The sequence below is a fragment of the Dermochelys coriacea genome, chromosome 1 (assembly GCF_009764565.3).
Source record: "Dermochelys coriacea isolate rDerCor1 chromosome 1, rDerCor1.pri.v4, whole genome shotgun sequence".
In the NCBI taxonomy this organism is placed as follows: Eukaryota; Metazoa; Chordata; order Testudines; family Dermochelyidae; genus Dermochelys; species Dermochelys coriacea.
The window spans coordinates 352,742,545-352,756,990 of NC_050068.2; the positions used below are offsets into that span (position 1 = coordinate 352,742,545).

The window sequence follows — 14,446 nt, forward strand, 5'->3', positions numbered from 1 at the left end:
TCATTACACAAAGTAAAACTATTTCCCCATGGTATTTCTCCCTCCCACCCCACCCCCCACTGTTCCTCTGATATTCTTGTTAACTGCTGGAATTAGCCTACCTTGCTTGTCACATTGAAAGGTTTTCCTCCTTTCCCCCCCCTGCTGTTGGTGATGGCTTATCTTAAGTGATCACTCTCCTTACAGTGTGTATGATAAACCCATTGTTTCATGTTCTCTGTGTGTGTGTATATAAATCTCTCCTCTGTTTTTTCCACCGAATGCATCCGATGAAGTGAGCTGTAGCTCACGAAAGCTTATGCTCTAACAAATTTGTTAGTCTCTAAGGTGCCACAAGTACTCCTTTTCTTTTTGCGAATACAGACTAACAGGGCTGCTACTCTGAAACCTCTTCTCACTTTGTCAGGGCTTTTATCTGTATCTTTAGCCATTGGTGTTTGCATTTCACTTTATCAGGACAGGCTGGGACTGGAGGTTGATTCCACCATCCATGCATCCCTCATTCACACGTCTGAACTAAGTTAATACGGCTACAGCAGGGTTTTGCAAAATGGAATAAGCATTTCAAAATGGAGTTTTAGTTACAATATGGAATAGTAATTAAAAAAAACAAACAATTTCATTCTTCAGCTCTGCAGTGCCCCTAATGCCAGGCAGCCCTTTCCGCTGGCCCATCAGCTGTCTGGGCTGAAGGTCTGGCCAGGCACATGAGCTCACTCAGCTATGAACGGACAGGGGACTCCTAGGCCATATCCCGGCTGCTGACTCAGTCCCCAGGGAGAATTGAGAGTAAAAGCAAATACAGATTGTAACTGTGATCTCAGAGTGAGGGAACAGCCTGGCCAGCTGGGGCGGGGGGGAGTGTCTGCTCCAACAGGGAGTGTACAGGGCCCAGCCTGCTGTCCAGGTTAGCCCCACAAGAATTCCTAGAGCAGAGCTTTCAGAAAAACCTCCCATCTTGCTTTAAGAATTGTCAGTGATGGAGAATCTACCACAACCCTGGGTAAATTGCTCCAATGGTTAGTTACTCTCGCCGTTAAAAGTTTACACCCTATTTCCAGTCAGAATTTATCTAGCTTCAACTTCCAGCCATTGCATCATCTTAGACCTTTGACTCAAGACTGAAGAGCTCGTGATCAAATATTGGTTGGCCACGGAGACGTTTTTAGACTGTGATCAAGTCACCCCTTAACCTTCTCTTTGTTAAGCTAAGTCGATTGAGCTCCCTGAGTCTCTCACTATAAGGCAGGTTTTCTAATCCTTTATTTCACGGAGTCCCCGGGCGATGCTCTGGAGCTGCTCCCTACGAAGCCAGGCAGGACTCTGGGGAAGTCTCCTCTCTGGGAGCAGCCTGTCTGCAGGGGACACAGCTCACCCGGCTCCCCCCTTCCTGGGTCTGACCTCGGAGCATCCAGCATCCTCTGCCCCTCCGTGCGCTTCCCACAGCGAGTCCGCCCAGACGGGGTCCTGGGGAAGCCAGAGGGTCCTGCCCCCCAACTCCGCAGTCAGACGTGACTCTCAGCCAGCCAGTAAAACAGAAGATTTATTAGACGACAGGAACATGGTCTAACACAGAGCTTGTAGGTGCAGAGAACAGGACCCCTCAGCTGGGTCCATTTTGGGGGGCAGTGAGCCAGACAACCACGTCTGCACTTCACTCCATGTCCCCAGCCAGCCCCAAATGAAACTCTCTTCAGCCCCCCTTCCTCTGGGCTTTGTCCCTTTCCCGGGCCAGGAGGGCACCTGATTCCTTTGTTCTCCAACCCTTTAGCTCTCACCTTGCAGGGGGGAAGGGCCCAGGCCATCAGTTGCCAGAAAACAGGGTGTCGGCCATTCTCTGTGTCCAGACCCCTGCACACACCTGCCCTCTAGGGCTCTGCAACGATCATACACCCTTATCCTACCACCTAGATACTTAAGAATTGCATAGAGGAAACTGAGGCACCCCCACACTATTCAGAGGAAACATTAAGAACAGTCCCACTTCGTCACACTTTAACCATTGTTTTGGCTCTCCTTTGACCCCTCTCCACAAAAGCTTATGCTCAAATAAATTTGTTAGTCTCTAAGGTGCCACAAGTTCTCCTTTTCTTTTTGCGAATACAGACTAACACGGCTGCTACTCTGAAACCTGTTCTTGAATTGTGACACCAGAATTGGACACAGGATCCCAGCAGCGGTCACACCAGTGCCACGTACAGAGGTAAAATAACCTCTCTGCTCCTACTCGAGATTCCCCTGTTCATGCATCCAAGGATTGCGTTAGCTCTTTTGGGCACAGCATCACCCTGGAAGCTCCAGTTCAGCTGATTTTCCACCACAGCCCCAAGACCTTTCTGAGAGTCGCTGCTTCCCAGGTTAGATTCCCTCATCCTGTAAGTCTGGCCTATGTTCTTTGATCCTAGAAACATGTATATTTTGTTTGTTTGCACTCAGCTTACCAAATGATGTAGATCACTCTGTATTAGTGACCGGTCCCCTAGTTTTTGTGCCATCTTCAAACACTATCAGTGACGATTTTATGTTTCCTTCCAGGTTACTGATAAAAATATTAAATAGCGTAGTGCTAAGAATCGTTTTCTGTGGGACTCCACTGGGAACAGACCTGCTCAATGCCAGCTCCTCGTTTACAGTTACGTTTTGAGATCTGGTGTGATCTGAGTGAGGTAATAGCTTTTATTGGACCAACTTCTGTTGGTGAGAGAGACCAGCTTTTGGGCCTCCCCAGAGCTCTTCTTCAGTTTTTTGAGTTAGGAAACTGTCATCTACAGTGTTTAGAAATTCCAAGATTGGCAGCATGAAACTTCCAGAATAAGACACTCAAATCGATGTCCCTCTTGGTTGTTTTCCTACACAGTGTAGATGGGTGCATCAGGAGTTGGTGTCTTACGGACCCCCAAATCACACCAGAGACCAGGAGGACCAAGTAGGACTCCATCTTGTGCACTATCTGTTAGCACTTTGATCCATACACATTCAAGATCATTTTCTTCCAAGTTATCAGTGACTCGGAAATGGTGGTGCCATTTTTGATGCTGAGTGTGTCATTCCCTGCCCCTCTTGCCCGTTAGATCCTTCCTAACTCAGTTACAACCATCGATTTTACCATTCCAATCAGGCCACTCATCCCACCGGGTTTCTGTGATGCCAACTAGACTGAATTTGTGCTCACCAGTGAGCAAGTCCAGTTCCCCTGATTGTTACCCAGCCCAAACGCTGCAGTGCTGGAGCAGGTGGGTTTGTACAGGGGCAGCCTGGGCTATCACCAGCACAGCGACTGTGTGGGAACAGACGGGGAAGTCAGGCAGCAGAACACTCAGGCTGGCTGCTATTCTCAGCACAAAATTCCCCTTCCAGCAGCAGCTGAGCCCAAACTGGCAGTCACGTGGTGCAGGTCTCTGGGAATCTCCATGCACCCTTGGCCCCCCACTCTCAGATGCTGAGTCTGCTGCTGCCCTCTTTCCAGTAAGCTGTTCGCTGAGTTCCAGCTCCTTACGAAGCAGGAGGAACTGAAGTGCAGGGGTCTGGACGAGTTCCCCAGCCTGCTCCCTGGGCAGTGCTGCACTGGTTGAGCCAGCCTGGGTTTGTCCTGGCACTACTCAGGATGCAGCTGTGAGATGTTGCAATTCTATTGTTGCTCCAGTGTGTCTCTAACATGGAGCACAGCTTAGTGCTGAAAGGACTGGGGAGGAGAGCAGGGGCTGTGGGCCCAGCGGGTCCCCACCTGTGACCTTCATTTGGAAGTGCAGGCTCGGTGGCTGGCTGGGGTCCATTTGCAAGGGGACTCGCTGGACGTATTCCTGGAGGTTTCCTCATGTGACAGAATCTTTAATGGCTGGAGAGCCCAGGACAATCCTGCAGGGTTGGAGTGGCACCCAGCGCCATTGCAATGGATCCTGAGACGGGATCAGAGCCTCCCCCCTCCCCCCAACCTTTGGGGAGTCAGAGTAAAATGGGGCCCCATTCCCAGCCAGACATGCCCAGGCCCCGCCCCAGGGAGGTTCTGGGAATCACATCTGCTCCCCGCCAGCTCCAGTGTCTAATCCCATTCCTCCTGGTCTCCCACAATTCGTCCCAGTCCCAACAGGCCTTCATCACTGTACGCTGAGCCTCACCCCCAAACCCTGAGGCAGGAGGTGCTATTAACCCCATAGGGCGGGGCAGGGAGGGGGAGACTCTGGCCCGGAGGAGATTCAGTGACATGCCCAGGGTTATATAAGGGGATCTGTAGCAGAGCTGGAAATTCAATTCAGTCCAAGACCAGAGCCCTAGGTGCCAGGCCATCCCAGCCCTCCCACCTCCCTGATCCCAGTGTGCACCTGGGGAGCATGGTGCGCTGAGAGGCGGGAGGCCCTGTCGGGGTTTGGGGGCTGAGCCTAGGGCCTAACCCCTCTAGTGACACTGCTGGGTGAGAGGGCCTCACCCTGAACGGTTGAAACAGGGATTGCAGAATAGCTGGTGGCCTCCTGCTATCTGGAGTGCAAGGAGCAGCCTGCCTCTCTGCCGGCCCTTCCCAGGAGCGGGACTCCAGGCTCCGGGCTCCAGTCCCAGGTGCTTGGGCAGGGCTCAGGAAGGGGCTACTCTGTGCAAGGCACCCTCGCTGAACAGGGTTCCTCAGCACACGCACCAGCCGTGTGAGGGGGCTGCAGGGAGGGGGCGGACAGGACATGTTGAACCAGCACGGGACGTCCTGGCTTGGGAAAAATCTGTTCCGAACAGAGCTGTCGCAACCGTCTGTTTCCTGCTCGGGTGGGTAGAACGGGGGTGGGGTGGAGCTGGGAGCCAGGATTCCTGGGTTCTGCTGCCACCTCTGGATGGGGTGTGGGGTCAAGTGGGAGTCAGGACTCCTGGCTTCAGTTTCTGATTCTGGGAGGAGAGTGAGATCTAGTAGTTAGAGCAGAGGGGCTGGGAGCCAGGACTCCTGGGTTCTCATTCTCGGTTTAGGAAGGCAGCGTGGTCTAAAGGTTTTAGAGCAGCAGGGACCGGGGGGTGGGTCTCTTAGGTTGTGGGCTAGTTCTGGAAGCAAGATTTGAGTGTGTGTTTGTTCGATGGGGTGCAAGCATCCCTCTGTTCCCCACATCCCTCCCACCTGCATAGCCGTGGCCCCCACAGGAGCGGTGGCAGAAGGGCTCATTCAGGGTCAAGTGGGAGGGGCTGACATGAGGCACGAAGGGAGGGGACATGCCCCAGAGCCCCTGCTCCCTCCCTCCTGCCCTCCGGGGCTGCCCCTATGCTCCCAACAGCAGCAGTGGAGTCTGAAGTTGGGACGGATGCTCATGGGGTTGGGTCTGTGCTGGCCGGGAGCAGGAGATGGATTTTCAAAGTTCCTGCCCTGAGCGCTGCCTGCACTAGACCAACCCCCAGCTGCATGGTGCTGCTGACACTGAGGGAGTGTGGAAATCTCTGTGGGGCCCCACATTCTCTGCTGCGGGGAGTCTGTCGAGAGCAGACAGGGCACTTTCGCTCCCTTGCTGCAGGCAGCCGAGGTGTCGCTGCGTTGGGGAGGGGGTGGACAGCCCTGGGGAGCTGCATTCAGAAAGCCTCAAGTTCTGTGACACCTGCCCAGGTGAATGTGGCCATGTGAGCGGTCCGCCCAAAGAGCTCGGGTCTGGCTTCGGGCTAGGGGCCTTCCCTGCAGGCCCTGCTATGTTTGGGTACTTTTAACAAAGGTTCAGCCTGAGATTCTCTGTGGGCCTTGCTCTGCCGCTGGGCACGGATGCCAGAAGGGGTTGGAGGTGCTGATGTGGGGTAACCAGGGCAGGAACTCTTCCAAGGCTTGTCAGTTCTGCGGTAGCTCGGCGGCTTATTTAACCCTCCTGACATTTCCTGCCCCTACAGATGTGTCCGGGGTCTTCTCTGGCCACTGGCAACGGATGTTATAATACTGAGTCCTGCCCTGAGTGCAGGGGACTGGACTGGGTGACCTCTCGAGGTCCCTTCTAGTCCTATGAGTCTATGTGAATTGGAGGTGAAAGCAGCATTAATTGAAAAGGGAGTTTGGGGTGGGGATGCTGGAGTGGGAAGCCTCCACGGTTACGACCAAGAGGAACCCCCACCTGGCCAGACCTGCAAGGGGACGTGGGCTGGACGCAGCAGGAAAGGCAGGAGTGGCACAATAAGCCTCTGGGTCGAGGAATTCTCTCTCTCTCTCTCTCTCTCTCTCTCTCACAGGGTTTTCACAGTGACTTTGCAACAGGTGCAAACAACAAAGCTTGCAGGCAGACCACAGTCCTGCCGGCCAGGCCCTGCCTTGTGGGGGAAAGTTGAAGGGAGCTGCCTGGCTTCGAGGGAGAACCTGCTGCTCAGGCTATGTACGCCGGCAGGCATGACTCAGGGCTGAGTGATCGGGCCTGAGTGTTATTTCCGCTCGCTCCAGTTACGTGGCTGCTGATTCAGTGTTCACCATGTCACCCTGGCACTTTGCTCTTGGCAAGGGCTCCCACGCCCCCGAATGCCCCTTCCTGCCCTGCCCAGGCCCTCCAGTGGGCAGGAGGTAAGAACCAGGGAGCTCTCGAATGGGGCACACGTGGCATCTGTGTGACATGACACAATTGGGTGACCAGTGCAACATTGTGCCAGGACCCGGCCAGTCCAGTACCTCCCCACAGGGGGCTGTGCCACAGTCCTGTCACCCTGCTTCAAGCTGTTCCCTGGAGCAGGAATGGGTCGGGGGTCAGGCCCTGGGAGGTGGGCTGGGGCTGGTGCCCTGGAGAGGGGGAGCAGAGGGGCGGGCTGCTCTCTGGGGCATTGGACCTTGAGGGGCGGGCTGGAAGTAGGTAAAAGGTGAGTGTTGGGTACAGGAGGGCCAGGCAGGGCCTCCTTCGCCTTCCCCACTTCCCAGGCCTGAAGCTATGGGGACAGTCGGGGGGGAGGGTGGGGAGCACTCCGGGGCTCGTCCAGGAGGCGTGGTACACATGCTGTCATGAAAGGAAGTCATGGTGACCGGGGAGAGGCAGCTCACAGTCGTAGGGGGCCCTGAGGCAGCAAGGAGGCCCCCCAAAAGCCAGATCCGGTCCCGGCTGCCGCATCGCATGCTGACCCCCTTCGCCCTGCTGACCCGAGAACGTTCTGCAGCCAGGAAGGAATGGGTCAGATAGGGAGCACAAGGGCTGGAGCTGGAGGCCAGCTGGAGCTGAGAAGTGAGGCCACCTTTAGAGCGGAGCCCCCTGCGGGGGGCAGGAACCGGGCACAGACAGGGACGGGATGGGCTCTGCAGGTGACCCCCTGCTCCCTGGGCCTCTCCCAACTCCCTCACGGGGCCCATCTTCCTCCCAGTTCCAGGTTGGGGCCCCAGAACTGAGCTTTACCCACAGGGCAAACAGAAGGAGAAAATTCGGAACCCAGGGCCTCAGCCTCTGCTCAGGGGGCCCCTTTCTGCAGCCCAATGGGGGGGGCTGTGCTGCCCCCTACGGCCGGTCTCCCCAGCTCCCCCTGCAATGGAGAGACCCCAAACCTCCTCCCACCCAACCGCCCAGCTCAGTAGGTAAAAGGTCGCAGCAGAGGGAAGTCCCAGGAAAGCAGGGGCCGTGGCTTGTTTGGGGCGTGACGTGAGAAAGTGAGCCATGACTGGTGGCTGCAGCTGATGCAAAGGGTGTGGAGGAATGTAACACGCAGTCATCTGGCATTCAGCAGGCGTGCAACACGAGCGTCATGCGCACACTTGCAGGGCAGTTGGGGAAGCGAGTTAAAGTAAGTGTGTGGGGGGGTCTCTGTACTGTGTCTGGCCTGTCGCGCTGCCTGACTCGGCAGGGTCCCATCTCCTCCTGTTCTCCCCTCCCCTGCCCAAGGAGATGAGCTGGGGCGTCCTGACCCCATCAGTGCACACACACGGCATGTGGCAATGTGCCCCTTGTACTGCAACGAAGGGGAGTTCATCTGCCTGCCCCGATTGTGTCTGGACTCCTTTTATTTGAAGAGCCCACCCATAAATCACTGGTGAAAACACAGGAGTGGGGGGCAGGCTGCCTGGGTTCTGTCCTAGACCCGCACTACAGCCATGTCACCTTTCTGCCCCGCATTTCCCGCTCTGTGAAATGGGTCTGCTAACGGTACCCCATCCACAGGAGTTGGCTGTGAGCGGGTATCAGTGCTTCACGGTGCTTCGAGATCTCTGGGTAGAAGGTGCTGTCTGTTCACAGAGCACCCTAATTTATCGCCCTGTGCACAGCTGGGATCTCTTCCTGTCTTGGGTCAGGCTAGGCCGTAGCTGAAGTGAAGAAAAAGACGGAGGCTCACCGAGAGGTTTGTAGCTGACTCTACCTGCGTCTTGCTTGGCGCTAGGACTCGATTCCTTTGCTAGAGAAAAGAGGTTGAGAACATTGTTCTAGGTGCAGTGTTAACCCTGGTGCCGCTATTACTCCCGCCGCAGACAATCCCTTCACAGCAAGGAGCGATTCATTCACACCAGCCCAGCAAGGCAGACTCAGGCAAACAACACCGCACCAGAGAGAGACGGAAAGGAAGGGACAGAAGGAAGCTGGAGCAATTGGCAGGGCCTCACCACCGCTCAGGATCCATCCCCCCCTCCGGCCCACCAGCAGCTGCTCCCTGGCGGGTGGCAGGCTTGCCGAGAGCGGTGAGCTGGCGAATGCAGCCAGGCCGGGTGGTTAGAAGCTCTCTCCAGGGATATTGTTCCCAGTTCCTCAAAGGTGCCAGGCTGGGGGCCTGCCAGTGAGGAGTGTTTGCGCTGCCCCAGTGCCTAGGGGCCCCAGCCGGGGATCGGCCCCGGGGGCCAGCAGGCGGCTGCGGGAGAACACGGGAGCAGGAGGAAACTTGGCAAGGGGCAAATGTAACCGAGCCGTGTCCAGGGCCCAGCCTGTGCCCTGGGCCCACACGCCCTTGGCGGGCTCCCTTCTCTGGGACACTTGTGCTGGTCAGGTGGGGCTGGCACAGAGCGCGGTGCCTTGCGCCGGGGCCAGCCCCCCCGCTCGCCTGCGCAACCCCTCTGCCCCCCCCGCCGCAGGGGCGGACCTGTGGAAGGGGCGGAGCCCCCGGCTGACCCCGCCCCCCAGGGAGAGCGGGGGGGGGGGGGTATAAAGTCTCCGCGTTCGGCGCTGGAGCGTTGAGTGTCGCGCTGCGGCACCGCTGGACACGCCGCGCTCGGGGCGCGCTGCCGGGGGACCCCGCGTCGGGCCGGCGGGTGAGCGGCTGCGGAGCCTGGGGGCGCGGATCGCGCGGGATCGGCTCGGCTCGGCTCGGCTCGGCGCGGGGCGCCGGCTGCCGGGGTCGCCTGTCCCCGGGGGCCGCTGGCTGGGGCCGCTCGCCCGGCCACGCTGCGGATCTGGCCCGTGGGGCCGCCTCGCCCCGAGCGCTTGCCCCGGGGGGGCCGGGCTGCCCGGGGGCTGCCGAGCCGGAGCCGGTGAGCGGGGCGGCCGCTTGTCTGCGCAGCGACGGAGACTCTGCGGGGCGCAGGGTGGGCGCTGCGGGGCGACCCATGGCAGCCTCCCCCCCCGTCCTTTCCCGGGTGATGCGGAGACACGACTCGAGAGCGGCCCGGCGGCGGCGGTCCTGGGCCAGTGGCCGCTGGGCTGGTCACCTTGGTTCCTGCTAGTCTCTGGATTGCAGGCTCCCGGGGCAGGGCCTGCCCCTCTGCTCGCCCAGCCGTGGGGCCCTGCCCCATGACTAGGGCTCCGGAGTGCTGCGGGATACACGGAGTGCAGGGGACCCCCGCCCCAGCTGAGGGGTGGAAGGCGGCTCTGTGGGGATGGTGTCTCCTGCTCCTGCCGCCGCTGAGCGGAGATGTGGGGGGCGAGCTAATGGCGCGCAGGGGGGCGAGCTAATGGCGCGCTGGGTGGCAGCGCTGTCCCTCCTCCAGCCGCTGGGTCACTCCGTGCGTTCCGGTGGCAGAGCTGACCGAAGACAAGCTCCGGTCTGACTGTAAATCCCCCTGCCTCACACGCTGGCAGGGCAGCCACACCAGCCAGCTCTCCGATTGTCCGGGGGAAAATGGGTCCCCAAACCCTGAATTGCTAATGGGGATGGGAACCCCCAAGACGCAGAGAGCATGGTTACAAAAGCTTCCCAGGTGAGCCCATTGTAAAGGGCCCACAAACATCCGAGGGTTCCTGGCAGGGGTCTCTGCAGATCTGTAGTGGCAGCTTGGCCCAGGCCAGTGGCTGCTGTTATCCTGGTGGGGGCTTATTGAAGTCCATAGCTGAGGACGCTCTAGGTCCCTTCCAGCCCTACAAGTCTAGGAGACGTCATGTCCATCCTCTACGCTCCTGGCAGGCCGAGGTATTATCTGACCATTCCTGACCTGTTTGTCTGACCTGCTCTTAAACATCTCCAATGACGGAGATTCCACAACCTCCCTGGGCAATTTATTCCAGGGCTTAACCACCCTGACAGTTGGGATGTTTTTGGTTGTTTGTGGGAAGTTCATAGCTGAGGACTCGGGGTTCTCGGTTTACAGGGTGGGTGTGGGAGAGAGGGCCTTGTTTCCCCTGGAGGTGGATGGGAGGAAGGTCAATGGATACTGGGCAATGGGCGCGGAGGTGATGCTAGCCTGGCCCGAGGTGGTGGCCCCAGAGCCGGTGGTGCCCAACACGTACCTGACCCTGATGGGGGTGGGTGGGACCCCATTCCAGGTGCCCATGGCAAGGGTACACCTGAAATGGGGGGGCCAAGGAGGGCCCCTAGGATGTGGGGGGGCACCACCATTTGCCCACTGAGGTTTTGATGGGGGGGGGGACCTAGAGGACTGGCCAAGCAACTCCCAGACCACCCTGGTGGTGACCTGTAGCCAGAGCCGGCGAGGGGCACTGCGTCCCGACCTTGGGGAGGGCACCACACTGGAGGCGCAGGACCCTACCCTGGTGGGGAGGGAGCGCCGAGGGGCACGGCTCAGAAAGGCTGTGGCCTCAGACCTGGCCAGCGAGAGGGAACCGGGCCCCATCCCTTCCCCAGCTGCTGAGTTCCAGGCCGAGTTGCAGAAAGATCCCTCCTTGCGAAAGCTCAGGGACCTGGTCAACCTCAGTGTGGTACGGACCATGAGGAGAGGTTGCCAGGAGAGGTTCCTGTGGGAGGAGGGGTTCCTGTACCGAGAATGGGCTCCCCCAGGGGAAGTGGAGTCCTGTGGGGTCAGGAGGCAGCTTATGGTAGCCCAGAAGTATCGCCGCAAGCTACTGTACCTGGCCCATGACATCCCCCTCTCAGGGCACCAGGGAATCCGGCGCACCCGGCAGAGGTTGCTACAGAACTTTTACTGGCCTGGGGTCTTTACCACTGTCCGGCAGTATTGCCGATCCTGTGACCCCTGTCAGAGGGTGGGGAAGGCCCGGGACCAGGTGAAAGCGGCTTTGAGACCTTTGCCCATCATAGAGGAACCTTTCCAGAAGGTGGCCATGGACATAGTGGGGCCTCTCAGCAAGACGACCCGGTCGGAGAAGAAATACATTCTGGTGGTGGTAGATTTTTGCCACCCTCTACCTCGAGGCAGAGCCCTGAGCTTCCATTGAAGCAGACACCGTGGCAGATGCGCTGCTGACCATTTTCAGCCAAGTGGGTTCCCCAAGGAAGTCTTGACAGACCAAGGATCCAGCTTCATGTCGGCCCTTCTCCGGTGCTTGTGGGAGAAATGTGGGGTCCAGCACAACTGGGCCTCAGCGTATCACCCCCAGTCCAATGGGCTGGTGGAGAGGTTCAATGGGACGCTAAAGATGATGCTGAAAATCTTTATGAACCAGGACCCGCAGGATTGGGAGAAGTACTTACCTCCCCTGCTGTTCGCGTACACTGGGGATGGGAGACCTGAGAGCCTGTAACCCGAGCCGGGAGGGGGAGGTAACACCTCTGCTCTGGGAATGTGGACAAAGGCTGCAGGAGGGAGCCTGCTGGGGGGGGTTAGTTTCAGTTTGGGGCTGGGTGGTGAAATGCAGGAAACCCCAGGGCTGGGGTCTAAGCTCCCTGCCCCCCAGAAGGACTTGACTGAGGGATCCTGGTTGTACCCACAAGCTCTGTTTTAGACTGTGTTCCTATTGTCTAATAAACCTTCCGCTTTACTGGCTGGCTGAGATCACAGTGAATCTCAGAAAGAGGGGTGCAAGCCCCGAACTTCCCCATGATCCGTGACAGGCGGCTCACAGGCTACCTTACGGACCTAGCAAAGCAGACCTGCACTACTTGCTGTAGCAGATGAGAACTACTGCAACTCGGAGCTCCAATCCAAGGAGCAGGGTTATGTCTGTGTCGGTACAGAAGGCCACACTCCGCTGATCTGCTACACTGCAGCTGGCCAGTGAAGTCTCTACGTTCCCTTTATACCCACGATAACACCCTACTTTTATTAACACCCCCTCTGGCTCGTTATGTAATTACTTAGGGGTAAATATGAAATTCCATCTTGCATACTGGATTGTAGACCATATTTATGTACTTATTAGCAACAACTCTAAAGCCTATTTGAATAGGACTTTCCTTGGTTATCCTGAGAGATACTCTAATAGGTCACATCCCCTCTTCCTCTGCCCTGTAACCGAATCAGGGACACTCCAAGAACGCAGTCACAATATCTGGTAAGCCAGAAAATCTTGGCTTGCACTCCCCCACAAAAGGGGACCCCTACATGAAGCCTAGGCTGAGTTTATATTGCTTGTCTATTGCTAGCTGATAGCTGTGATCCACTGACTACATGTGGGTCTTTGCCATTGAACGTACAGTGAGTTCACCTAGTCGCTTATACTGATCTCTCTGTCCTCCCAGGAACAGACTGGTGGCGTTCCAGGGACTGGGAGCAGAGTCCTTCCCTCCCCAAAGAACCGCGCAGGCTCTCCTGGTTGTTCCTGCCCAGCCATGCAGTGGGTGGTGAAGCTCTACTTGCTGGGTGCGTTGCTGTCCCTGCTGTCACTTCTCTTTGGATTGATGGACTCCCTGGAGAGCCTGATGGCCCCACAGGGCCTGGAGCAGTGCCCCTCCAGCCCATGGACGGAACCGGGGGGCGGCCTTGCCGAGGGGCAGCCAAAGATCCTCCAAGGACAGGCGAAGCGAAGGACAAACAAATCCTTTGGCTCGTACCTCTGAGCTCTGGGGGGGGCAGGGACTGCTCCCTGAGGGCTCACCATGGTGCTTGGACTCTGGCTTTGGCTCTTCAGGGCTACGTTGCTGGTGTGGCCCTTCCAGTGAGACGGAGGGCACCGAGCTTCTGGCCTGGGGGTGGCTACTCGGATAACATCCCTGCTAAAATTATGCAGATGGCAGGACCACCGTGAGCCAACTGTGGGGATGGGGGGTGTCCTGTGCACCGATCCCTCTCCAGCTCTGTACTCCTACCATGCAGAATGTCCTGGGGCAGCGGGAATGGGAGGCTCCGTGTCTGCCCTTGGAGTGAATTCTGAGCAGTGAGGGTGGTGGGGGCTGCTGCCAAGGTGGATTTTGTGTGTGTGTGTGTGTGTGTGTGTGTGTGTGTGTGTGTGTGTGTGTAATGAAAGGCCTCTCCAAGGGCAATGATCTTGATCTGCTGTTCTAGTCCTTCATCCCCAGCTGCAGAGCTAGCCACTGCTCTCCAAGGTTGGAGACGCCTTGATCTGCTCTCCCTGGGGCCGCTGGGCTGGGGCTGGAAGAGAGGAGTCTGCAGCTGGTGTGCGCTGTGCAGGGGAGATGGAACAAGCAGCCCTTGTTAACGTGCCTCCTGCCAGCCTGGGCGGCCTCCCCTCCCCCTGGGGCCTGCTGTGAGCCAGCAAGGGAGGGGCAGCTGCACGAGGAACCTCCCACTCCCTGCCCACCTGCCTCCCCTCTTAGCAGCGCTGCTCCCCACTGCCCAGCGGGGAGGGGTCAGCTCTCCTGTCTCTGGGGCAGTGGCGCTTCTGGGACCTGGAGCCCTTGATCCATTTGCTCCAGTCTCTTTACAGAGGGAAGAGGGGCCCTACCTGCTTTCTGGTGGGGGGGGGGGATTTCTGTGCAAAGGCGTGTACCCCCTTGCCCCACTGGCCGGGGAGTGTGCTTGCCCCTCTGCCTGGAAGGACGTTGAGTCTCTTATTTGTATGTGAGCTCCAGAACCCTGCGGCTGGTGGCTGGGGGTTGCTAGAGGCTGGGGCATGCCCAGCGCACATGTGCCCCTGCTTGTTGGAGGGGCTGTGGCAAGTGACTGACCCAGATGCCCTGTATTCATGGTCTTTCCAGGTGCCACTGGACAGCCTGGCCCCTTCCCTACCACATGCTCCGTCCCTGTGCTCTGTACATGCTGGGGGGGTTGCGGAAGCTTCCTGCCTGCCCACGCTGGCTCTGCCCTGGGATGGGAGCCACAGCAAGAGCCCTGCTGTAAACAAGGCTGCAGGTTTCCCTCTGCTCATGTCTGTGAGCCCCCAGCTGGCTGTGCTTGGGAGCTCCCTGGCCTCGCTAGCCAGCAGCAAGAGGCCCAAGGCTGGGCTTTGGCTTCTGAAGGGTGCCTAGCAGTCACCTACTACAGGACAGGTCCAACAAAGAAAGTAGCCATCACCTACAGCCCCCAACT

At 58.0% G+C, this 14,446-nt stretch overlaps 1 long non-coding RNA gene across 1 annotated transcript; it reads left to right on the plus strand.

Moving 5' to 3' along the window:
• The first annotated feature begins 9,027 nt into the window (after positions 1-9,027).
• LOC119860321 lies at positions 9,028-12,825 on the plus strand. Its single transcript, XR_005294498.2, has 2 exons — positions 9,028-9,139; positions 12,700-12,825. It is a non-coding gene; the product is annotated as an uncharacterized LOC119860321 (long non-coding RNA).
• Positions 12,826-14,446: the final 1,621 nt, after the last annotated feature.